Raw genomic sequence first — 26,785 nt, forward strand, 5'->3', positions numbered from 1 at the left:
ACGGAACCTACATCCGCTTTCTTTTATATACTGTATATGATAAGATACTGTTATCCCCCTTCCCTTCTGTGTGAAAGAATGAATGAGCAAATGTATTTGTAGTTGCATGCTGGATGGTAGCAGACAAGCCTGTCTGCTAGAGAACAGTAGGACCAACGTCGGAACATGTAGCTACGCTTTCTAAAGGAAAAGAGGATTCTATTCTTAGTATGGTCCTGTCCGTCCCTTGTCATGTTGGTATAGGAAGCTGCCTCTCTGGTCACTTCCGTTTGTATTTGTGAGGCACCCCTCAGGAAGGGACCAGGGCAGTCGGTCCGCGGCGAGCGTCTGAAGTGGTAAGATCTCCGGCTAAGCGCGTGTCTGCTAAGTCCGCAGGACAATAGATTTCTTAAGTTCAGCCTAACTGAAAATTTAGTCACCTTTATTTCAGGTTTAGCTCTAAAATATCTAATGTTATCTTAAATTGCAAGTTGAGAATATATTCCGGTAGTTGCTTTGTCACTACTTTGTGAGTAAAGTGGAACCACGTGTTGATCAGTAACACTAACTAAGTTCATCAATCTTAAATGCGAATGTGCGTGAGATTATAACGTCTCGTCTTGACAATATTTTTCAATATAGCAACTTTTCTTTATGTTCAACCCACGTGGGGTGTACTTTGTGAGACCAGTACCATGTGCTTATACAATTGTTTGACCCATCGGGTTAATAGCAAGACGATAGTAACCAGTTCGAGTTTTTCTTTTGTAAATTGCTTTTCGATGTAATTTATTTTAATTATCAAAATTATTGTGGAGTTACACTCTTTGTGTAAACCAAGTTGACCACGTGAAGCATGTGGTGTAATCATCAAAGTAGCCCTCAGCTATTCTTTTCGGGAAGATTTCACAGAGAGTTAGTATGAATTTAGTATACCAGTGTGTGGCAATTACATGACGCACAGGATTGTGCTATGAACGTAACTTCTTTGGGTGAAAATTGAATCGGTTGGTTGTGGTTAATTTCCTCTTGCATATGTTTCAACGTTCTTCGTGTGTTATTTTATGAATGCAGTGTTGTATGAAGTCTCCCAATCTTGGCTCCCTATTTGATGTGTTCCGTAAGATTACAAACTCACATTTACACAATCCTAAATAAGGCACCAGCTTAGTTATGACTCAAGTTTAATATGCTGAAATTTCAATGATCAATGTTAAAATAAATTTCCAAATATAAACTGATTTATTTCTTTTTACTTAAATTCTCTTTTATATATATATATATATATATATATATATATATATATATATATATATATATATATAGCACAGATTGTCATATGACTATTAAAAGATTATAGTTAATGTTAGTCTGATTGGGAATTTGGTAAACTAGACTGGATACCTGGTGAAACAGTTTCCCAGTAATGCAAGGTTAACTTCCCCAGACAGCTCACAGCTTTTAAACCGCTTTTATTGAATGTCAGCACCGCTTACACCACAAATTAAAGAAACAACGTTACACATGGCGATCCTGTTCTGTGATTCCGCTAGACTCTGGAATCTCCGAAACGTTAGATTGCTAGCGTTGTATAATCTTAATTTTTTTCCCTGCAGCACTCAAACAACTTCTGCGTTGTTTCTGAGCAGACTTTCGAAAGATTCACGACGTTGTTGAGCGGCGTTGTGTTGTTTGTCTTGTTTTGTTTTCTATATTTGTGTGTTTTATATGTATGTGTTTTTCTTCTCTCTTGTAAATTGCACTGACTTCGATCAAAGATATAAATTTGTTTTGCGTGTGAAAAAGTGCGTACTAGGTTGGGTACCTTTCGTGTGACTGTCGTAATTTTTGGGGGATACATTTATTCTGATTAGTGTGTTGTGTACCGGGTATAAATTGAACTAATGCAGACACGTAACCAAGGTAAAAGTAGGCGGTCCAATAACTTAAGCATCATGGACCAAGAGGATAATTTGATTTCGAATATTAACGTGTCGGACGGTTCCGAAAATGCATTGGGGAATACTTCAGAGGGAATGCAAAACAGGACGAATGGGCTCACATCAGAGCCAGAAATTAATTTGCCTCCAACTAACCAAATTGATTTGGCAGAACTCATGAAAGCCTTATTGCAAACAAAATATAGAAAACGCAGAGAAATCTCAAAAATCGATCCGCGAGCTGGGCGAACAAATGACAGAGAAATCTGAAAAATCGATCCGTGAGCTAGGTGAACAAATGACGCAGAAATCTGAAACATCGATCCGCGAGCTAGGCCAACAAATAGAAGAAAAACTAATCCAGCAGACAAATAAAGTCGACAAGTCGATGCAGAGAGTGTCCGATGATATCTCACAAAGAATAAGTGATCTGGCAAGTGAAATAAAAAGTGATATTATGAAAGAATTAGGCCGTACATTTGAACAAATCGATGACCGTCTGCAAGCCTTAGAACAGGGCAAGCGGAGTCGCGATGCGGAATCTAAAGAGAGCGAAGAACAGCTACTTAGGAATTTCAAAGCGCTGAGTTAAGAATGCCAAAGATAACACCAGCAGGTACTCTCGAGGGTCCAAGAGGCGGAAACGCATTGTCCCACGTCCGTTAGCAACACAGTAGCGGACAACAGTCAAGCGATTCACGCACTGGAACAGCAAGTAGAACAATTGAAGCAGACTGGGGCGGAGGACAACAGACAAATACATGATAAGATTGCGGCATTAGCGGACATCGTAGGCACGATGAAGGTGACGGAAAGCGAGAACAATACTACACCGGTAGCGGCTGCAGAGACCGAAGAAGTGCGTTCGCTTCTTAGATTTCAGAAGGGACAGTTCGAAGTGAACAGGTGGCACAAAGCTGTAACAGGAGAATTACAAGCGCGTGGCGCATCTGGAAAACCTCATGGCGTGTGATTACGAACTCGCCAATTGCACTAAAAATAGCCGTACGAACAGTGCAGAGAGGGACTCCGGCCACGAGGGAGATTTTGACGACAGGGAAGAATGTATTTTGAGGGGAAGAAATGAGAAAAATAGAAACATTCAAGGACCTCGCCGGGAGGAAATGCGGGGATTTGATTTCAAACATTTCCTTACGGTGAGAAAGTTTGAGATATTTCGAAATTCGCAAAAAGGAATACATCCACGAGCATGGCTCGAGCAATTTGAGTTCTGTCTTCCCCCCGACTGGCCAAGTTCCCATAAGATAGAATATATGTGTGGCTATTTCGAAGGCGAACCGGCGATTCGCATGAGGTCGGCAGCGCCTCATTGCAACTCCACTCGGGAGTTTCGACAAGCCTTTCTCTCCGCCTACTGGTCGGAAGCGGCACAAGATAGGGTCAAGCATGGCATAATTATGTTGCCAAATTTGAACCAGTCTGGTTTCGGCAGCCCAGCACGTCTATTCGACCCAATGCTGCAGGCGAATCAATTTCTATACGATCCATACGGACCTGCGGAACTAATTAGGATATGCTTCACCAAATTGCCGATGCACTTGCGGCACGTCATTCTTGCGGGACGATGCAAATAGGACGTGGAAACGTTTAAGACACTTCTCCAAGAGTTGGAATATAATACAGCAGAAAGCCCGCCTAATCAGGCACAAAGTTATTACGGGGCACAGCAGCGCGATCGCAGTCGTGGCCGTAGTACTAATCAACGGCGTGACTGGGTCGTCGCGACGCGAACGGAACAATAATCGGGACCGGCCGTATAGAAACTTGGGTAACAGTCGCGAACACAGGTGGAACAACGGAAATGATCGAGGACGTGGACAGGATCGTGAACGCAACAGTTACGGCAACCAGAATCGATAATACGGTGAACACGGTGGGAATAGGACTGTAGGCGGAGCACCTCATGATGTTGAAATTCGGCCGGCTAACCCTAGACATAATCCAGCAAATGGAAATGAACAAAACCGGCAATGACAAACGATCAGCGCAGAAGGCGTCCAATCGGAACAAATGAGCGACATGGCAAATGAGTGCATACGGTATATAGAGAGGGAAGATATTAGGGAGGATTTGTTGCAAGAAACTACGAGTGCTAAAATTTCGGGAATAAATCGAGTCGTGACAGTTGCAGTAAACGAAATATGTTTTAAGTGTGTCATTGACACTGGAAGCCCTTTCTCCATAGTGAGCGAGGCAACATTTCAAAAATGTGAAGGGACTGGGACGTGGCCCGTTTTTCAAGTGTGAGGAATAAAGGTGAAGGGCGCAATCTACGGTAAGAGCGTAGAAATCCGGAGGCGGACTCGGCTTAATTTTACCTGCCAGGGAAGAGAGTTTGAGTACAACTTCTTTGTGCTCCCAATGCTGAATGTGGCAATTATTTTAGGAAATGACTTCATGAATGCCCACCATGCAGTAATTGACATGGGTGGAGGAGTAATGACAGTTCAAGTTGGGGATCAGCCAATGAATTTAGTATTTGATGAATGCGTATTACGTGCCGAGTCAGAAATTAGTTGCCTAAAATTTCAAGCTCAAACCGAGTCGCAACCCAGACTGGAGCTACTCGTGAACTATGTAAGTGAGTCGTGCTCTACGTCTTGTGAGCAGGGGAAAGATGTTGTTTTTGCTGATGCACTGAGAAAGAGCATCGCGGGTGTCAGAACCACGGACAGGGAAAAGGAGAAATTGTATTGCCTACTTAGGAATCATGAACGGGTATTTTCTGAGACTCCGGGGGCGATTAAGAGTTTTACTTACCAATTCAGAGTATGTGACCATCAGAAGTTTTCTGTTAGACCATACCCTATTCCCGTGGCGTATAAAGCCCAGGTGGAGAAGGAAATAAACAAGATGTTAGAACAAGGAATAATTGAGCGGGCAGTAAGCTCGTAGAACTCACCCTTGCTTGTCTTACCAAAACGCGACAACTCGGTTCGTTTGGTACTAGACTCGAGACAGATAAACACAATTATTATCTCGGAAACGGACAGGCCTGAGAGCTTCGAGGACCTCTTACATCGTTTCCACGGGGTAAAGGTACTATCATCTGTCGACCTCCGTTCGAGTTTTTGGCAAATCGTGCTACACCCATCTTGCAGATTATATACAGCGTTCCTGTGTTATGGAAATTGTTTCCAATTCCGGCGTCTCCCGTTCGGACTAAACGTCTCATCAGCTGCTTTTATAAGGGGATTAAATAGCATTTTGCCTGATGATTTGAAACAGCGTGTGACAATTTACGTGGATGACATATTAATTGCGGAAAAGTCGTGGGAGGATCATAATGACGTTCTGAACAGACTACTGGATGTTTTTGAGAAGGCAGGTGTAACAGTCAACTTAGATAAGTCACAGTTCGGACGAGAGAACATAAAATTCTTAGGCCATATTGTCTCAGCAAATGGAATACAACCTGACCCGGAGAAAATTGCGGCGATAGCGGAGTGTGCAGTGCCGACAAAATAAAAAACAGTTGCGAGCATTCTTAGGACTGTGTAATTTTTATAAGCGATTTAAAAATTTTAGTGTACTTGGTACACTCCGTCTATGTGGACTAACAGGGAAGAACGCTTTGTGGGTCTGGGATCAAAAGGCACAGGATGAATTTTATAAACTGAAAAAGGCTTTGGTAGAGGCTCCCATCCTCGTGCATCCCGACCTGACACAAGAATTCTGTTTAATGACGGACAGTTCCTTGTCAGGATTAGGTGCGGTACTGTTTCAAACGGAAGGAAATAATGATATTACAACTTGGAAAACTATCTCGTTTGGGAGCAGGGTGCTCTCTCGATGTGAAAAAAATTATTCAGTGACAGAACTCGAAGCACTAGCGATAGTTTGGGCATTCTCGAAATTTAGGTATTTCTTATTTGGGAGTACCACCAGGGTATACACTGACCATCGTGCACTCCAATTTCTTATGAGCACAAAAATCACGCATGGGAGACTAGGACGCTGGGCACTATACCTACAGGAATATAATTTCACTGTAGAATACATTCCGGGACAGAAAAATGTAATTGCTGACGCTTTATCGCGCATTCCTGTAGGTTTGGTTCACACAGAAGAAGGGGAACTCGGTGAAAATAATTTTAGCATCCTATACTTACAGAATGTTGCGTTCGAGAACTTTGTTACCACCTCTTTAGGGAGTATAGCGGACGAACAGGATAAGGACGCAGTATTGAAAGATATAATGAAGAAGTGGGAGGACAAGGAGAATGTAGGAATACGCCAGTACTACCTAGTGCGCAATAGAATGCTATTCAAGAAACGAGCCTCTGACGACTCCAGATGGGTGTTGGTGATTCCGGAGGAACTCGTAAACAAAATTATATGGTACATACATTTGAGTTATGGTCACTTCGGAGCACAGAAATGTTGTGAAAAACTAAAGGAGACATGCTATTTTAATAACATGCTACGGCGTATTCGTTGTGTACTTAGAGTGTGCGGACCTTGTCAGCGAGCAAAGGCGGCCACAGTGACGTATGCTGCATCATTGCACCCGATAATACCAAGCAAACTTTGTGACCTCGCGGCCGTGGATCTATTTGGGCCACTAATACGATCTAAATCAGGTTTTGCATATGTTTTCGTAGCGGTGGAGCTAACCTCCAAGTTTGTGTGTCTGACTCCGTTGAGGCGAGCCACAGGAAGGGCAGTGGCAACTGCATTTGCAAAGCAGTTTCTGCATGAAGTTGGGTGTGTGAAAAGGGTTATCTCGGATAATGGACCACAATTTAGATCGCAATACTGGCAGCGGATGCTTCGAAAGAGAGGAATTAAACCTATATATATATCTCTCTGTTTCACCCCAGCTCGAACACCAGTGAGCGTATTATGCGTGAATTAGGAAAATTATGTAGGTTATACTGCAGTCGTGATCACCGATCGTGGGACATACACCTAAAAGGATTTCAGAACGTAATTAATGAGTTGCCTAATACGTCAACAAAGCTTCCGCCAATCACTGTGCTAAAAAACAAGGAGCCCCCGAGCAAAATCAAAGAGGTGGTGCCTTGGCCACTAGAGCCGAGACTACGCCGGAACGCAATTGTTGACTTAGCTTTACGCAACATCAAGCGTGCAGCAGAATCCAGAGTCAAGGCGTATAAGAAAACGTGAGAAAAACAGTGTTTCATGTAGGACAAAAGTTCTTATCCGATCACACAAGCTGTCTAGCAAACGGTCAGGTGTCTCCAAGAAATTTTTTAATCTCTTTAACGGCCCGTATCGGATAAGGAAGATTCCCCATGAAAACGCCATAGACGTTGAAACTCTTCGATCGAAGAAATCAAAAGGGCTACACCATGTGTCACACGTAAAACCATACATTGAGTAGAAAGGACAGTGAGGAGTAGAGAGGACGGTGAAGAGAAACAATTGATTAGCTTACATTTGTGATAAATGCATTTTGAATAATATGTTGGGAAAAATAATGATAAAGATGTTTCTATGTGATTGATAGAAGTGACGTAACCTGTAGGATAAAAAAATTTTTACCCTTCTCAGAGTCATCTATGTTATTAATTCTTGTGATAACGTAGTTTTAGATGAAATTGTTTTACTGTTTTATGTGTAAACATATGAGTATGATAAATGTATAATTGCGAGTCTCTTATCAGGTGTGTGAACTGGTATAAATGTTTTAGCATGTAAATAACCATTGTTCTTTTTACTGTGTATGTTTAAGGAAAGTTTCTCCATATTTATCATGTGACAAGACATATGCGGCGAGCGTCAGGAAGAGGACGAATTAGAACAATGTTGTAGTGGTGTAAACACTTTGTTGAAGTAGCATTGAAGTAGCTTGTTGGATTAACTACTAGTGGATAGAAGTAGAATTTTGAGTAATACATGTCTATGGGTAGTTAGTTTGTAGTATAGACAACAGGTGTGCATGTGTGTGTGTGTGTGTGTAAATAACATGTGAACTCTATGCTGTCCTGACCTATACTTCCACAAGGCATAATCCTATTCATTTTAGTGAATTAATAAGTAGCATTTGATTTATTAAAACGCAAGTGAACCACATTAGTGATGTGAATTTAGATATTATATTGTCAGTTCATTTAATTTTTATTTTTATACTGTCAAGTCATTTCACTTTTATTTTTTACATTGTCAAGTCATTTAACTTTTATTTTTATATTGTCGATTCATCTAACTTTTTTATTTTAAAAAAAATTAAGTCTCACTTTTGTTCTTAAAAATTGTGAAAGACAATACTAAGTGGTATTATGTATGACATTTTGTAATCACATAACTATGATGGACAATTTCTGTGAATTCAGTTGAGAACGTAAAAGCAAACCGGCTAAACTGTTACGAGACAGCGGGAGCAGCGAGGATGAGGACTAGTTGTAAACAGGCGGGTTTTCCAGCAGGACACATTGTCAACCGGGCCACTTCGGGAGCGCGGTCAACAACAAAAGAAGGGTATGCAGCAAACGCTTTCCCTTGCACCTGGAGCTAATGGGCGGCCGCACCAGTGCGACCCTTCGTGGAGGTGATGACCTGAGATGGCCGAGCGGTCCACCGCTCGGAAATCCATCTGCTGGCAACGCACCACACGCACGTGACTGTGGTGAGACGGATGCGGTGAAACGACAGAAGACAGGGGATAAAGGGGCGTGGAGCCTTTTGACAGCCTTTTGACAGACTTCGGCAGACTTCAACGACGCCTATCAACATTTCCTGACGGATGCCCACTGTCAGGAGACAGTAAATCATAGTTCGATGTTCTCTGGTAGCTAAGGGTGGCGCAAAGAAGAGCCATTAAGTGTCATCCTTGCCCAGGAATATCAACCTGGCGTGTCAAACGAGGATACCACACGAATTTGACAATACACACATGGAACCAAATCGAGATGTATGTGACACGGGCCACCAAGAGAAACTTCATGAGAGGGCAGAGACGGCGGGATTGAATGCAACAGATGGACAAAAATCCCTACTGACAGCTGCGGTGACGAACCCCCCCCCCCTCCCCTTATATTGTGCCTCGGAACAGTGGAACTACTGAGTCTGTCAGTGAACAGTGATTATACGGTTCTTAGTTCAATGCTTATACATGTGTTTCTGTCAGAGAAACTTTGACTCGTGTGTTTTGCAGGGGTTCGATTTATTGGTGTTTATTAGACTGACTCTTGTATTTTGCAGGTGTTCTATTTATTGTTTTTTTTAGACTTTGACTCTTGTATTTTGCAGGTGTTTTATTTATTGGTGCTTTTTTTTAGACGTTGACTATTGTACTTTCAGAGCTGTTTTATTGATCAATGTTTGTTTTTGTGTGATGTATTAGATTTGTGATATTTCGTTTCGTAAATTCATTCCTGTGTCATTGCTTCGTTTATCAGTCAGATAGCTATTCATGCTCATTGGACTGTGATGGATTAGCCTTTGCATGGGGCATATTTATAGTGAGGAACCCCTTAAGGGTAACAATCACATAACTATTGTAGTTTCAGTATAATGACACAGTGCTCATTGTTTGCTAACTAACTGAAATATAGTAGAGTGATTAAATTAGTGCCACAAAGTTATTTTAATTCTACAAATTATTAGTTTTATAAGATATAGAATTTTTTTGCGATAACCACTTTGTAAAACATGTTTTTTCTCTTATCTTCTTTTTGCTTTTGCGGATTGTGCATTGTAATGTTCTGCTTTATAATACTGATGTTATTTTCATGTTTTTTTAATTGCTGTGACACCTTTGCTATTTTCATAAATTTTACTTATTAATAAACAGTCATAAATTTTCCTGTGATCAGTTGGCTCTTGCAATGAGCAAATACTGGTGAACTCCATAAAGGTAACAACCAGAAATTGTTTTCATGTTAATGAGACAGGGACCATTGTTTTTACTTGCTGACCGAATTAGGTCCACACTATCTTTTAAATAGGTGTTACAGATTTTTTTTTTCTCTTTCAAATTGGTAGATTCTAAAGATGTGTAGAAATTATTGTGTTTTAGAAAGTAGCTCGTGACCTTTTGCCTTTTCTTTACATTTTTAGTTTAAGTTGGGTGTGAGAAGCCTGATTGGGAATGTCCTAGCATGGCCAGAAAATTCCCTGCACAGTCTTTTCCCGGAGCGTTGGGGTTATGAAATGTCTCTGTTGGATTCCTTTCATGTTAATTTCTTAAATCTGTAGTCATTTACGGCATAAATTCCTCTTCTAAATTTACTGTGGTGTTTCTGACTATCTGGGAGGAGACTGAGCAGTGAAACATGTTACTTTTACACATAAACAAGAACTATCTGTTACACTACTACACTTTAAAACACAGTTTATATGTACTTCATGTCACACAGTCTCATACGGAACCTACATCCGCTTTATTTTGTATACTGTATATGATAAGATACTGTTATCCCCCTTCCCTTCTGTGTGAAAGAATGAATGAGCAAATGTATTTGTAGTTGCATGCTGGATGGTAGCAGACAAGCCTGTCTGCTAGAGAACAGTAGGACCAACGTCGGAACATGTAGCTACGCTTTCTAAAGGAAAAGAGGATTCTATTCTTAGTATGGTCCTGTCCGTCCCTTGTCATGTTGGTATAGGAAGCTGCCTCTCTGGTCACTTCCGTTTGTATTTGTGAGGCACCCCTCAGGAAGGGACCAGGGCAGTCGGTCCGCGGCGAGCGTCTGAAGTGGTAAGATCTCCGGCTAAGCGCGTGTCTGCTAAGTCCGCAGGACAATAGATTTCTTAAGTTCAGCCTAACTGAAAATTTAGTCACCTTTATTTCAGGTTTAGCTCTAAAATATCTAATGTTATCTTAAATTGCAAGTTGAGAATATATTCCGGTAGTTGCTTTGTCACTACTTTGTGAGTAAAGTGGAACCACGTGTTGATCAGTAACACTAACTAAGTTCATCAATCTTAAATGCGAATGTGCGTGAGATTATAACGTCTCGTCTTGACAATATTTTTCAATATAGCAACTTTTCTTTATGTTCAACCCACGTGGGGTGTATGTACTTTGTGAGACCAGTACCATGTGCTTATACAATTGTTTGACCCATCGGGTTAATAGCAAGACGATAGTAACCAGTTCGAGTTTTTCTTTTGTAAATTGCTTTTCGATGTAATTTATTTTAATTATCAAAATTATTGTGGAGTTACACTCTTTGTGTAAACCAAGTTGACCACGTGAAGCATGTGGTGTAATCATCAAAGTAGCCCTCAGCTATTCTTTTCGGGAAGATTTCACAGAGAGTTAGTATGAATTTAGTATACCAGTGTGTGGCAATTACATGACGCACAGGATTGTGCTATGAACGTAACTTCTTTGGGTGAAAATTGAATCGGTTGGTTGTGGTTAATTTCCTCTTGCATATGTTTCAACGTTCTTCGTGTGTTATTTTATGAATGCAGTGTTGTATGTAGTCTCCCAATCTTGGCTCCCTATTTGATGTGTTCCGTAAGATTACAAACTCACATTTACACAATCCTAAATAAGGCACCAGCTTAGTTATGACTCAAGTTTAATATGCTGAAATTTCAATGATCAATGTTAAAATAAATTTCCAAATATAAAATGATTTATTTCTTTTTATTTAAATTCTCTTATATATATATATATATATATATATATATATATATATATATATATATATATATATATATATAGCACCGGTTGTTGTATGACTATTAAAAGATTATAATTAATGTTAATGTCGTTGGGAATTTGGTAAGCTAGACTGGATACCTGGTAAAACAGTTGCTCAGTAATGCAAGGTTAACTTCTCCAGACAGCTCACAGCTTTTAACCAGCTTTTATTGTCTGTCAGCACCGCTTTCATAGCAAATTTAAGCAACAACGTTACAATGTACATGACTGCAAATTGAGGAAACAATGGTCTCTGAAACGTAAGACTGAGACATTCGCTACTCCGTCGCTGTGGCAGATGAGAGTAACTGTAAAGGTCATCATCTTCGGATAGCTGTTGAGAACGCTCCACAATGCCATAGACTCTTCCAGTTTCCATTTATTGTGATGCATTCCACATTTTTGTCACTGAGAAACATTACCTCTGTGTTTTATTTCTATCAACTTGTGTGTTACAGGAGCTGCATAGGGATGTTCAGCTTTCTATGAGAGCCAATGGATCGAAACGTGCTAGTGTAGGTTTACTCCTGACATAGAGTTCGAAGTCATAGTACAAAAACAAAGTGTATGAGGTATGCACTTCTTGGATGCATTACGGCCGAAAAACCAATATATTAAACTGCTTATGAAGAAACAATACAGGAAATCTCTCTTGCGATTGATAGTCTGCTGGATATGGTCTTCCTGCAGTACACTCGATATAACTGTGGCAGGTCTGTGCAATCGACTTCGACCACTGGTCAGCTGCTCCAAAGGGGCGATACGTTTATACGGGGGTTATTCGGAAAGTAAGGAACGATAGGTCGCGAAATGGAAACCACAGTGAAAATCAACTGTTTTATTTGCAACAGTTATCTACAACTTCTAGCTACTTATCTCCATAGACGCCGATCCGACTTAGACATTTGTAGTAGCATTGTACCAACTTTCCAATACCCTCGTTATAGAAGGCAGCCGCCAACGCCTTCCGCCAATTCTCTACGCTTGCCTACAGCTCGTTGTCTGTGCCAAAATGTTGTCTTCATAGCCAGCGGTTCGTGTGAGCATTGACGAAACTCAGAGGGAGACAATTACGGGCTGTATTGTGGGTAAACAAACATTTCCAATTGAAAACGATGCAGGAGCACCTTCTTTGCCCCTGCAGAATGCGACTGAGAATTATCTTGAAGAAGAAAGCGCAAGACAGTTATGTAATGTTGGCTGCATAGCTTCAGGCGAAATTTCTCACCAGGCCCTCATACTTGGCGGGAGACACTACTGTTCTAGGTATCTTTATGTGATCCCTGTGAGCTCAGAACTAAAAAGAACGCCGTAACGCGATCGACGGGCATACTAGAGACACTGCCCAACACACCTGCGCAAAACTTCATCGGATTTTCACTGTGGTTTCCATTTCGCCACCGATCGTTCCTTTCTTTCCGGAAAACCTTCGTATGTAATATGCTCGATTTCAACACACAAACGGTATTTGTTTTTCGATACATCGACTGAGAGAGCCACGGTAAAATCTTACAGGTGGTTCTATTACAAGGAGTGGTATAACTGGTTACAGTTTGGATGCAGACAATCCTCTCAAAACTACACCGATTTTGCTCATAAAACTAATAGAAATCGGCTGTATTGCGTGTTTAAAAGTAGGTGTTACTGCAAGTCCTGTGTTATTTCATACTTCATAACCTCTAATTGTAAAGTAGACATTACTTGAAGTATAGCTTGTTGTGAAACGTAGAAATGATAATGTTTTTTCGCGACATGTGAGTAGATTATGTGAAACAGGCTGTGATGTTCAAACTAATTACAAAAGTGGAACGCAATAATCTGCTGTATGATAGAAACTTCACAGATATGCCGGTAGAGGTGAGATATGGATAAAGAATGTCAAATATAAGCATGCAGATGGTATTTAATTTCGATGTATCGGAAGAGAGAGACACGGTAAAATCCACTAGGAGGTTCTGATACAAGACAGGCTCCCACGATTTGTTTCGTGAATGCCAGCGTGATATAGCATTTCACTGGTAAAATGGAAACTGCCATGGTATACAAAACAGCAACGTCCTCTTGAATTATTGCTTGTCGTTGTAAAACGTGTTTTTCCGACATGTGACTAAATGGAGTGAAATACCGTATTATGTAATGTTATTTCACGTGCCTGAAATGTTTGTAATACACACGTGCATGGCAGTTTATTTACAGACCCTGATTTGAACGCGAAAGACTCTCTCAAGTCGTGTAATTTGTCCATCAAGCTGAAATTTTTTTTTTTAACATAGATGTTTTTTCTTCAGAGTTTAAATTCTCGCTTTTTATTTACTTCTATAACGGTTTCAGAACAAACGAGGACATTCAGTGGTGGCCAGCTATTTTCCTAGCGAAATGTGGAAGTTTTTTTTTTCGTGGTTTTAAAAATGGTTCAAATGGCTCTGAGCACTATGGGACTTAACTGCTGAGGTCATCAGTCCCCTAGAACCTAGAACTACTTAAACCTAACTAACCTAAGGACATCACACACATCCATGCCCGAGGCAGGATTCGAACCTGCGACCGTAATGGTCGCGCTGTTCCAGACTGTAGCGCCTAGAACCACTCGGCCACCCCGGCCGGCCTTTTCGTGGTTTTACGCAGGGTGGATCTGTGTAGGGGGTGTATAGCCTGACCTCTGAGTTTTTGCCATATGCAATTGGCGGAGGTGTACTTCGTTGGATGTCCCAAAATAATGAGATGCTAATTGTATCCTGCAGTCGAAAGCAAGAATTATATAGATTTTGCTCTTGAAACTACAAGAAAATGGATTGCACCTTTTTCATGGAAAGAGGGCATTCATTACTGTCACGATTGTGGTTTCCTTTTTAATACATGCTCGATTATTAGAGATACGTTAGCGTTAAATACAATTGTTGCAGAGAATTTTTTTCCTCCTCAGAACGGCGGGCACTTGCAAGGGCTGTGTGTGGTCTCTGTAGGCGGCTGTTCTTCGGTCAGAGGATGGCACCTGGGGCGGGGATGTGTCGGTAAACTTTTTCATGGCAGTTTCGTTGTGTCATTAGAAGAGTGAAACATTTTCCGTCAGTTGTGGTAGCGTGTATTGCCTTCAATTACCTGGGCTGCAGGGTGACTGTGAAACAGACGTCTGTAGCGAAGTCTAATGTCAAACAGTAACAGAGAGAATCCTCAGCTGTATGCTTACAGGTAATACACTTATTAAACTTATCTCTGCCCAATAGCAGCATGAAATCAATTGAACACATTTATCACAAAAAAAGAAAAAAATTAAAGGTAATATCTCCCACTCCAGCCTTTTCTCCCCCCAGCTTGTAGGTGAAGGATAGAGTTTGAGTGCATCTGCCACTAGTTTCTAGTTGTACAGTGAAATTTTTTTCCAGCAGGATAACACCAATTGTATGGTGCCGTCAGTTTTTGAGCTGTATTGCGATTTCAGGCAGTCCTTGTCCAGCGCTGCGCACATATTTGTGTAATTGTGGCTAACCTTTGTGATTCATTATGTAATTAGGGCCGATCTTTACTTCGGCTTCCCAATCAAAATAAATAAAGTACTCTAACCAACCTTCCTCTGCTGCATCTGAGCAGTTTCCTTGTGTTGGGGTGTACATTTGGGCTTTCAGTCCAGATGGACCAGGGTTCGAGTCCCGAAAACGGCACCGCCGTTTTTCATTTCCCGCCAATTCCCAGGTGAGGGGTGGGGTTGGGATGTCAGCACAGTCCTGGGACAAAGAAATTCTCTGCAAAATTCGAAATTCCCGCCAGTAGCGTAGGTGAGGCAGGGGAATGCGGTGGGGTGGGGAAGGGGGCCGGGTGTGGTGAATCCACGTGCCGGCTGAGGGTGGTGGTGAGGGTGGGGGTAAATAATTTGCATATCACTTCGATATTAAAATGGAGGTGGTGCCTCGATTACCGTACTACTGACATGGTTCATCTTAACTTCTTCCAGAGTGTTAGAGAGCACAACAGAGCGAAAGGGAAGCTGCCTCATCGACCGAGGAGAGAGATAGGAATAGCAAGGAACGACTTTTTCAAAGAAGGAAAAGCATTGGTTAACCAAATAAAAGAAAGCCCAGAAAAGGGGACCTGAACTCTCCAAGGAACATTTTTATCAGTTGGAAATTAAATGGTTGAAATGGCGCTGAGCACTATGGGACTCAACATCTTAGGTCATAAGTCCCCTAGAACTTAGAACTACTTAAACCTAACTAACCTAAGGACATCACACACACCCATGCCCGAGGCAGGATTCGAACCTGCGACCGTAGCAGTACCGCGGTTCCGGACTGCAGCGCCAGAACCGCTAGACCACCGCGGCCGGCTATCAGTTGGAGCTCAGAAGATTCAGAGCCCACTCAGTCAGATTGAGCCTGGTTTGCAAAACGCTGCAAAGCGAGGCTTCCTTGTCTAATGGTTTCGCTCAGAAAAATGGGAAATCGGATCAGCCGACACAACTAGTACTCGCAGATAGACTTCGCTTCACAGCTGCTCTGCTGATGCATTTGGGTGAGTTAGAAAATATTCAGCCATCCAACACTTAGCCACAGGAGGAGGCCACTGCAGCTGCTACTGGCTGAAGTGGCAGTACTTCAGTCAGTGACATTTACGTTATAGTCGGCGGCGCTGGCCGAGTGGTTCTAGGCGCTTCAGTCCGGAACCTCGCGACTGCTACTGTCGCAGGTTCGAATCCTGCCTCGGGCATGGATGTGTGTGATGTCCTTAGGTTAGTTAGGTTTAAGTAGTTCTAACTTCTAGGGGACTGATGACCTCAGATGTCAAGTCCCATAGTGCTCAGAGCCATTTGAACCATTAACGCTATAGTGAGATCAAGCCACTACTGCGTGAGAATTAGGGAACTCCAAGTCAGTTTAGAATTACAACCTCAGGGCCTCACTCTGAAGATCTGCCTCGCAAAGTCATGAATAGTTTGCTTCCAATATCCACAAATGTTCTGACAAATTACCTTCAGTAACCCATTACCTTCAATAATTCTATTCTATACCAACTAGTTTCACTACATTCACTTGTGCAATTCTTTATAAGTGTCGCCCCCCCCCCCCCCCCCTCCCGCGACCATCATGTTAGATTTGTCAGGTTTGCATTTGATCCGGTTGCGACGATTAAATATTTATTGAGAAGTTGCCACTGATTGCCATTATTGTCATGTTCGACAAATTACCTGTTAATGTTTATGTGAATACAATTTTGCTTAATTGTTAATTTAGTAGCTTTAATATGCAAATAGACCCAATGAATTACAATGCATGTTCTGCAGTGACAGAAAACCTCCTTTCCTCCAAACTACAATCAATCTACAAAAACCATCAGTATATTAGAACTGATCACAGTAAACTCACATATCAAGAATCAGTCACACGTTGGCTCTCAGTCCTGATGTCCGAAAGTGCACCAACTTAATGAAAATTGGAGATTAAAGTTCACTGATCGGATCCGATCTGTGGTAATTGAAAGCCGATAATAAGGCTGTCCAATAATATGTATTTAGTTTATTACTAGCGCTACCACGCTGCTTCACAACTGCTAGGTAAAAACCGGCACTTAGGAACAGCGGTTAAAAGTGACGTTTTCCGACGAATCCCACTTCACTGTGGTAAGTGACTTTGGCCACCGGCTAGTATGAAGCGAGTGGTAATACGATACACATCACGGAATGTTCATAAGCTTCATCGGTATGGCCTAGGCGTTATGTTGCGGGCTGGCATTAACCACACTGGTCGAACACGGTTGCATATTTTTGGTGAAGTACCGTTACACCCAGCGGTATTGCAGGGAGACTATTCTGGATCATGTCCGTCTGTTTAGAGGTGCCGAAAGGTCCCGAATTTCTGTACATGGACTGCAATGCCTGCCCACAACGGACGCAGAGGTGTCGGACACACTGGAAAGTGAAGATATTGAACATATGGAAGGGCCTGCTTGCTCCCCAAACCCAAATCGTAGAGAACATGCCAGGAATGCTCTTAGAAGAAGTGTATCTCAACGAATACCCCATTGCCGAACTGTGAAAAAACTGAAAACCGCCTTGAGAGAGGAGTGGGCCAATATTCCCGAAGGATTCCTCAACTGTCTGGTAGCCAACACGAATAACAGGTGCAAAATGAATGATAGTACCCGAGGAGAACGTATTCGTTACTGAGAGTCCGATAATGACATTTTGCTGCGAGTCTGAACTGTCTCAAGTATGAATTTCACTTATATATGTCATCCTACTTTCCAATGCAATGAGATCAGTACCATTTTTAGTTATATATATACCACTCTACTTCTATTACGTATATATGGTGTTTCATCTCTCCATCATTGTATGTGTTTACTCCTCTCCAAAAATGTCTATGTTCCTCAGGAGATGTCAAGCATTGTATGTGGCGAGAAATTTATTGTAACAGCTTTATTTAGTTCACTGCAGCACACTGTGACACTGCAAAATGCAAATTTCAGTTTGCTTCAGTGTCCGACACCTATCGAAAGTTTAATTTCTCGCAGTCTGCGAACAGTTGTCACCCGTGCATGATGAATGAAGACAGATTTTAACATAGAGCGTAAGATTTAAAGTCTTTCACTCTCGGCCTACACCATATGCCACCCAAAAATCTGTCTCCATCACTGCCTATTTCCGCCGAGACAGCTCCCGAGATTCAAACACAAATGGCCCTGAGGCACTGCTGCGCCTCGCTTATAGAGAGCCGCTGATGACGAAAATTACTTTTATGATCACCATTCAAATTCTGCAAATAAAAAAAGTTATACTACTCATACTCGTATATAAAGATAACGGTCATTTTCTGACTGCAAACTACATGATAAGCGTACGATTTCCTTCTTTGTTGACAAAATACCAATTTGAACCTTTTTGTAACGTTAGTTTACACAAAGAAAATATTTTTATAAATCAACATAAAAATTAAGTTGCCAGTCATTACCAGTTGTCTATCGATGACTTCCACCTAGCGTACTGATAATTTACAAAACGTGCACCACACTCACACGGCAAAAGCCTTTGTGGAGAATTGCGTAGTTTGGTTTAATTTGTTCAACTACAGAATCCGTTATTTCTTGTAACGTTAAAACTGCTTAATGTCTCAAAGTATGATGATCAGAGATTATAGTCTAGAAGAGTGTTTTTTATTTGTCAGCCGGCCGGAGTGGCCGTGCGGTTCTAGGCGCTACAGTCTGGAGCCGAGCGACCGCTACGGTCGCAGGTTCGAATCCTGCCTCGGGCATGGATGTGTGTGATGTCCTTAGGTTAGTTAGGTTTAATTAGTTCTGAGTTCTAGGCGACTGATGACCTCAGAAGTTAAGTCGCATAGTGCTCAGAGCCATTTGAACCATTTTTTTTTTATTTGTCACTTTGTCGAGTTTCTAGCACCTCAGATTCTCATACAACTAACTTGTTAAAGAAATTGGCGTAAATGACTGTTAATAATATTGTTGTAACTTGAATAGTTTCTGGCGTTAAAAAAAATTCTAAATGACTTAAAAATATTCCAGTGGAAATGAGAATTGACGCACTCAGTTTGCTAACTTTTGAATTAATGTAGCGTTACTGGATTGCGTGACCATATTTTTACGCAGGCATATTTTATATCAGTGAGCATATTTGCTCTGACTCCCCTTTCGTCCCGTACGTGGAATTGTGACGTATCTTGGCAACAGGGAAACCCACCTCGTGTTCGGTCTCTCGTGTCGTGCTCTTTGCCTGACAGCCAACAGAAGCGGTTAATCTCCAACCCTTGGACTGAACTGTCGCCACCCCTACCGAAAGGTGAGGGCATTTAAAAAGAGCGCTCCAGCAGAGCACTCAGCATTCATTATGTCACAACATAAACTGGTAGGCTCACAACAAGAAGGGAAAGGGAGAGGCACATGGGTTAACCCATAAGAGAAAAATTTCCATGGTACCTGAGGGGGCTGTAGAGGGTTTGGAAGAAATTTCTAGATGTGGGTAGGAACTTACAAGAAAACTGATCGCTCAAGAAAGCTGACCTAGGTCGTTCGCATAGTAGAACTGGAGGAAATTGTTTTGGATGTTTGGGAGAAGATTCATTAATAAAGTCTTCTCAACTTTGTCGCAAAGTATAGACAGTACTGGTGAAGGTGCAGCTATCCCTATATTGCGAACAACTTATAAACAACTACACGCTACACAGGAATTCATAGTTAAGCGTGTGGCAGAGAGTTCATCGAAACACCTTCAAGTTATAAGGGGCGATCAATCAATTTAGGTTAGAACGCCGTACAGTCCAGAATAAGTGTGCCAATCAGGCAAAATCGCCGTGAGCATTGAGGCAATTATCCCACAGACGGATCGGGTTGAGATACCCGTTTGGTAAAAGCCGTGTCCTGCTGCGTGAAGAAGTCCTTAACTGCCTGCTGCATATCCTCGTCCGACAGGAACCATCTACCATTCAAGGCCTTTTTTAAGGAAAGGAAGGCGTGATAATAGCACAGGGAGAGATCAAGACTATAGGCTCGATACTCGACTGTCTCCCACTTGCGTTGCAGATCGACTGGCGTCTCGTGTCGAATCGCGACTAGCACGGAGCGTGGTGCACCATTCCACAACGCTGGTTTTCCACAGACATTCTTCATTCTTCGATGCATTTGTACCGGTGTTAGTTCTCTTCGGTAGCCAAGAAAAGAATAAAAGCGCGTTAGTGGTAATAATGTCAACATAGTTCACGTTCCGACATTTACCGCACCGACGTGGGAAAGACAAGAATGCCACACTAAACCCTTGCCTACATGTCGGAGCTGATATACCAGCATCGGAGTCTACCTACGAGGGTGAGTCAAATGAAAACCTTAAATTTGTAATAACAAATCGAAATTTCGCGCCGTTATACTGTAAGTTAGTAAGCGTGCTACAAACAGCGGGCAGAATGGCCTGTAGGTGGCAGCATAGTGCAGGTGCACACATACCGTCGGAGTATCAGTATAAAGATGGCCGCCCCACTTGCGACTTGTACTAGTGAAGAACAGCGTTCTGTGGTTCGGTTTTTGCGTAGTGAAGCTGTGAAAACTATTGAAATTCGTCGACGAATGAAGGCTCAATACGGTGATGCATGTTCGTCACAGCAGCAAGTCTACTGGAGTAGGAAGTTCGCAAGTGGTGTGACTTCAGTGGAAGATGCTCCTCGTCTAGGTCAATCACAACGAGTTGTGACTCCACAGAACATTGCAGCAGTTGAAGCCATAGTGAAGGAAAACCGCCAAGTGACACTGATTGACATTGCAGCATGTTTAAAGATTAGTAATGGGTCAGCACACCACATTGTGCATTATGTGCTCCAGTTTCACAAAGTGTTTGCAAGACGGGTGCCACGGCAGCTGACTTCTGAAGTGAGAGAAGGACGTACTGATGCTTGTGAAGAACTTCTTCGGCGCTTTGAACGAGAATGTGATGGCTTCCTTGCAAGTACCGTTACTGGAGACGAAACCTGGGTTCACTTCCACAAACCGGAAACGAAGGGAGCGAGCAAGGAATGGCGCCATTCCTCATGACCAAAACCAAAGAAGTTTCGAACAGAACCATCAGCAGGGAAGGTTATGCTGACTCTCTTTAGGGACGAAAAACGCGTCATTTTGGAGCATTACATGCCTAGAGGGACCACTGTCACCAGTGCATCATACACAGATCTCCTAAAAAATCATCTGTGGCCTGCAATCAAATCAAAACAACGTGGATTGCTGTCAGCAGGTGTCCTTTTGCAACATGACAATGCAAGGCCCCACACTGCCCGTACAACAGTTGCAACACTCACAGACCCGCATTTTGAGTGTCTTTCTCATCCACCATACTCACAAGACCTTCCCCCAAGTGATTTTCATATGTTTGGACCACTCAAAGACGCATTGGGAGGAAAGAAGTTCCGTTCTGATGAAGACGTACGCCACGCTGTGCATGAGTGGTTGCGCGGACTACCAAAAGAATTTTATTCTAAAGGAATTTATGCACTTTGTAAGCGCTGGAAGACTTGCATTGAGCGAGGGGGAGATTATGTTGAAAATTGATACAGCATTGTACCAATTCTGCACAGTAAATAATATTTGAAGAAAATATTTAAGGTTTTCATTTGACTCACCCTCGTACATTGCAAGTGCGCTGCAGCAATGCCCTTAAACGGAAACCCCTTACATTTCAGTAACGTTCCCCTCTTGAGCCGCACGCGGGTAGAACACTTAAATCCATCAGTGCGAACTTTGATTTCTATTATTTTATGATAATTACGAAATTCCAAGCTACCAAATGATTCAGTTCTGACAATGGATTATGTTGTTACGGATGAACTGAGACTGGCAGTTGTTACTTTGATCTGTTACTATGAGCCGTTACTGTGAAATGAGTGTTGGTTAGATCAGTACAAAACTAAATATTAATTCTTATTTTAAAGTATCCAGTTTATGATGCTCTTTTTTTTTAGTCAACAGTCTTCTGACTGGTTTGCTGCGGTCCGCCAAGAATTTCTCTCCTGTGTCAAACTTCTCATTTCAGACTAGCATTCGCAATCTACGTCCTCAATTATCTAGGGATGGGGTGGGGGGGATGTATTCAAAATCTCTCTCTTCCTCTACTGTTTTTACCCGGATGTGTTCCAATCTCAGCCTTCCCCTATAGTTCTTGCCCTCTACAACTCCCTCTAGTACCACAGAAGTCATTCCCTGATGTCGGAACAGGTGTCCTATCATCCTGTCCCTTCTTCTTGTCAGTGTTTTCCATGTATTCCTTTCCTCGCCACTTATGCGGCGAAGCTCCTCGTTTCTTATCTTGCAGATCCAACTAATTTCCAACATTATTCTGTAATACCACGACTCAAATGCTTCGTTGCTCTTCTGCTCAGGCTTTCCCACAGTCTATGTTTCATTACTATACAATGTTGTAGCCCAAATGTACATTCTCAGAAACTGCTTTCTAAAATTAAGGCCTAAGTTTGATAAGACACTCATGTTAAGAAAAAACAGAATATCTTGAACGACTAGAGGTAGGTTGTCCATATTCACAGGACATTTACATGTTCTGCAGAAATAATTAGCGTTTCAGTCACCTCGGTTCAGCTTGTGCCCTGTTGCCTGGTAGGCGCAGTGCCCGCCATGGGCACTGAGAACTTGTTCCATGCGTGATGGCATCGACGTGTATAAGCCACAAATGGCGTCCTCCGGTACAGCTATCCATGCTGCATTCGCCTGGTTCCGAAGTTCGTCTGTAGTCGATGGTACTGGGTCACAGCGCTCTACCCGTCGTTTCACCATATCCCACACAATTTCGGTTGGCGACATGTCTGCTGATATGGCGGATCAGGGCAAAAGACTAACATACTGTGACACGAAGAAGGCATGCGTTCGTGTCTTACTGAAAAATGGCGTCTCGGGTGTTGTGCAGAAATGTATGGCTACGGGTCGCAGGACATCGTTCACGTCGTAGCTTTAAATTATACAGCACTTATACGTAATAACCGAGAACCTGGAACATGAACCATTATAGATTTGAAGTATACAGGTGAAATGTTACCTCCTTTTTGGATTATCTCTTTTGATATTGGTTTTGTTTTGCTATCAGAGGTTCTGGGGTTTGGCAGCGGTTGTGTAATCTGCCTCTCACTCTCAAGAACTCAGCAAAAAGGGAAAAACTCTCCTAGCGATTACACGCCTTTAAGAATTTGCTCCTTCATACGGAATATAACAATCAAATATTCCCTCTCAAAAGTCCCCAAAATGATGTCAATGAGGGCAGGGATCGCCGGGAGAATGAAAGCGCAAATTAAAATATGCCAATGTGACTGAACATATTTATAAGATTTTCAATAGTGGAGGGTCACCTTTTCAAAGTCATGAATTTGAGCGAAATAATTTAAATGGAAATTTAGTTTATTTCGTTGAGGTAGAGTATGATGTGTCGGCAGCTGGGCCAACACCTTGTAGATCGAAGTGGCTGAAAGTGCACGCTAAACTAACGCAGACGGGCGTGAAGTACTGGAACATGAGACTTATTAATGAATAAGAAGAAAAGTACGTAGCTGGAATAATATACTTAACTTTATTCTCTTGTTGGAATACATCTCTTGAATAGTAGTAAGCTATAAGCACTGATACAAATGGCGCCTTGCTAGGTAGTAGCTATGGAATAAGCTGAAGGCTATTCTATCAGTCTCTCGGCAAATGAGAGGAAGACTTGGTAGGTCTGGTCGCAAGCTATGTCGTCCGTACAACTGGGGCGAGGTCATGTCCGTGTCTTGTGACCTGCCATGTGGTGGCGCTAGGTTTGCGATTACACAGTGGCGACACGCGGGTCCGACATGTACTACAGGACCGCGGCCGATTTAAGTTACCACCTAGCAAGTGTGGTGTCTAGCGGTGACACCACAGAGTATACGATATAATCTGAGGTCAATGATGCTCACAAAAAAATAGAGTTTGTTGTTAGAATGATATAATAAACTAACCAGAAACTAAAAATTGTGCAGTCTTAACTGCCCAGGAAATGCTAAGAGTGGGTTGAATTTGGGGTGCAATACCGTTTAACTGTTAATAGAAAAACCTGTTCACAAAGACGATCGATTTATCAAACCAGATTGTATCCGACTTATCTATGAGCAGTTGAAAGTACACTGCTGGCCACCGTAAATGCAACACCCCGAAGGAAGCATCCGAATCAAGTGAAATTTACACCATGGGTTTGCAGCGATGAGATATGTAACTGATTAGAATTTCAGCGCAGACGCACATCACGCGCGCCTGTGGCGCCACCTCATAGCGCCATTTAAGGCTTGGCGATTTCGACGAGTGTACGTTCGGCACGTGTGTTTACCTTGTGGTTGTTTCACAAGACGATCAGTTATGCCTCGTAGACAACAGCGAACATCTTTTGATCAAGTATCCGAGTTCGACAGAGGAAGGATAGTGGCTTACCGAGATTGTGGATTATCATACAGAGAAATCGCTAGTCGTGTTGGGCGAAACCAAACAACTGTAATGCGGATATGTGACCGTTGGATGCAGGAGGGTACGACGGACCGACGTGGTCGATCGCATTCACCTCGGTGCACCACTGCACGTGCTGATAGGCAAATTGTGCGCATGGCAGTGACGGATCGCTCAGTGACATTCCGAACCATAGCACAGCACATTGCGTCTGTAACGCATCATCCAGTGTCTGCGCGTACCATTCGACGCCGTTTACAGCAGAGTGGTCTGTCCGCAAGACGTCCATTGCTTCGTCTACCATTGACGCAGAACCACAGACGTCTCCGTCGCTAATGGTGTGATGACAGACGGATGTGGACGGCAGAATGGAATGACGTTGTCTTTACTGACGAGGCACGCTTCTGTCTGCAGCACCACGATGGTCGGATTCGAGTGTGGAGACACCGTGGAGAGAGGATGCTGGACAGCTGCATTATACACCGCCACACTGGTCTTGCACCGGGTATTATGGTATGGGGCGGTATTGGATATTACTCTCGCACGCCTCTAGTACGCATTGCCGGTACTTTAAATAGCCGGCGCTACATATCCGAGGTGCTGGAGCCAGTTGTCCTTCCTTACCTTCAGGGCTCGGCCACAGCCATATTTCAACAGGATAATGCGCGACCACACGTGGCACGCGTTGTCCAAAGGTTCTTCGTCAATAACCAGATTGAATTGCTTCCCTGGCCGGCTCGCTCTCCGGATCTTTCGCCGGTAGAAAACATGTGGTCCATGGTTGCTCAACGAGTGACCCAGATTACATCCCCAGCTGCCACACCAGATGATCTTTGGCAACGTGTGGAAACTGCTTGGGCTGCTGTACCCCAGGAACACATCCAACGTCTCTTTGACTCAATGCCGAGACGTGTGGCAGCTGTTATCTCCAACAATGGCGGCTACTCTGGCTACTGATTCTGGCAGGAACCACATGTCACAGACGTCTGTAAACGTAATCATTTGATACTTGGTCAACATGTTATCTACAAAATAAATTTTGTTGTGCTACCTCTTGTCTTTCTTGGTGTTGCACTTACGGTGGCCAGCAGTGTAGTTACAAACAAGACTGCTAGCGGACGCCCAGGTGGCGCTCCAGCACGTCTGAGCAGCTCTCAAATGCAGTTAAAGAAAACTGTTGAACACTAAACCCCAACTCTTAATCAATACAAACGTACCGTAAGTCGCGATTGAAACGTCACGCAAATCTACGGGTTGCTCAGAGGTAAAAGGACTGCGCTGCTGCGAAACTGCGACAATTACTCGAACAGTAAACCCGTCCGAGGCTGCAGACCAGCGTCTCGAAGATCGGGTACCGGAGTTGGTGGGCCCACGCGCCCCTCTCCGCCCTTAGCACCACCACACTCTCTGCTTCAGAACACAACATCCTCAGGGGAAGAGTCTATCACGATTACCTGCCTGACAACCCAGCATTTATCTTTCCAGTACAATTCGCTGGAGAGAAATTGCTTAGCTGTCTGAAGGTTGGCGCACTGATTACTGTCTCGCCACTCTCTGGGTAAACCAGAAATGGAGGGATCAGCTGTTGGAAATCGTCCGGAATACGAAAAGTTCTCACGTTTTGGATGTGCAAAACAGCAGAGACACATATTTCAACGCTCCTGAAGAGGCTCAGGGAAATTTCCAACTTCAAAGAGCGCGCTTTGTTCTGCCAACAAACAAGAGCGCTCACAGGCATCCCGTGCGTTCTTAAAATATCACGGCCCTTGAGAAGTTTAGGGAAAGAGCACTGTGTTCCAAAGCGTCCAACTTTCCGAGGCACGAGTGACTTCCTGGTCAAAATCGACTACTCGAAGTCCGTGCGACTTTCGTACCTGGGTGTAAATCAGCAAGCAACCAAGACGCGGGCGTGTCTGTGATGTCAGTGATCTATAGACTGTGCCGTGCGTCGATCTATAGATTGTGCCGTGTGTCGAGTTCTAAATTTCAGAGTATGCTGCAGTCTGCGCATGCGCAGAGACAAGTGACTCTGGCGCGTCTGCTAATATCGGAAATTATAATCTGTTCTGGTCGAACTCACACCTATCATAGAAATGAATTTGGTGCTTTCATGTCTTTTCAATTTTTACTATGTTGTTTGCTTTGCTTCCGTGGCACACTGGAAAGTTACACAAGATCCCCATATTTTTTCCTACTAGTGTTCTGCTATAAGACAGGCGAAATTTCTGAAAGCAAAAAGTCCTTATGTTTTACAGAGTAAAACCTTCATTTTGCATAAATAAGAAAG

This window comes from Schistocerca nitens, chromosome 6, assembly GCF_023898315.1.
Source record: "Schistocerca nitens isolate TAMUIC-IGC-003100 chromosome 6, iqSchNite1.1, whole genome shotgun sequence".
Lineage (NCBI taxonomy): Eukaryota > Metazoa > Arthropoda > Insecta > Orthoptera > Acrididae > Schistocerca > Schistocerca nitens.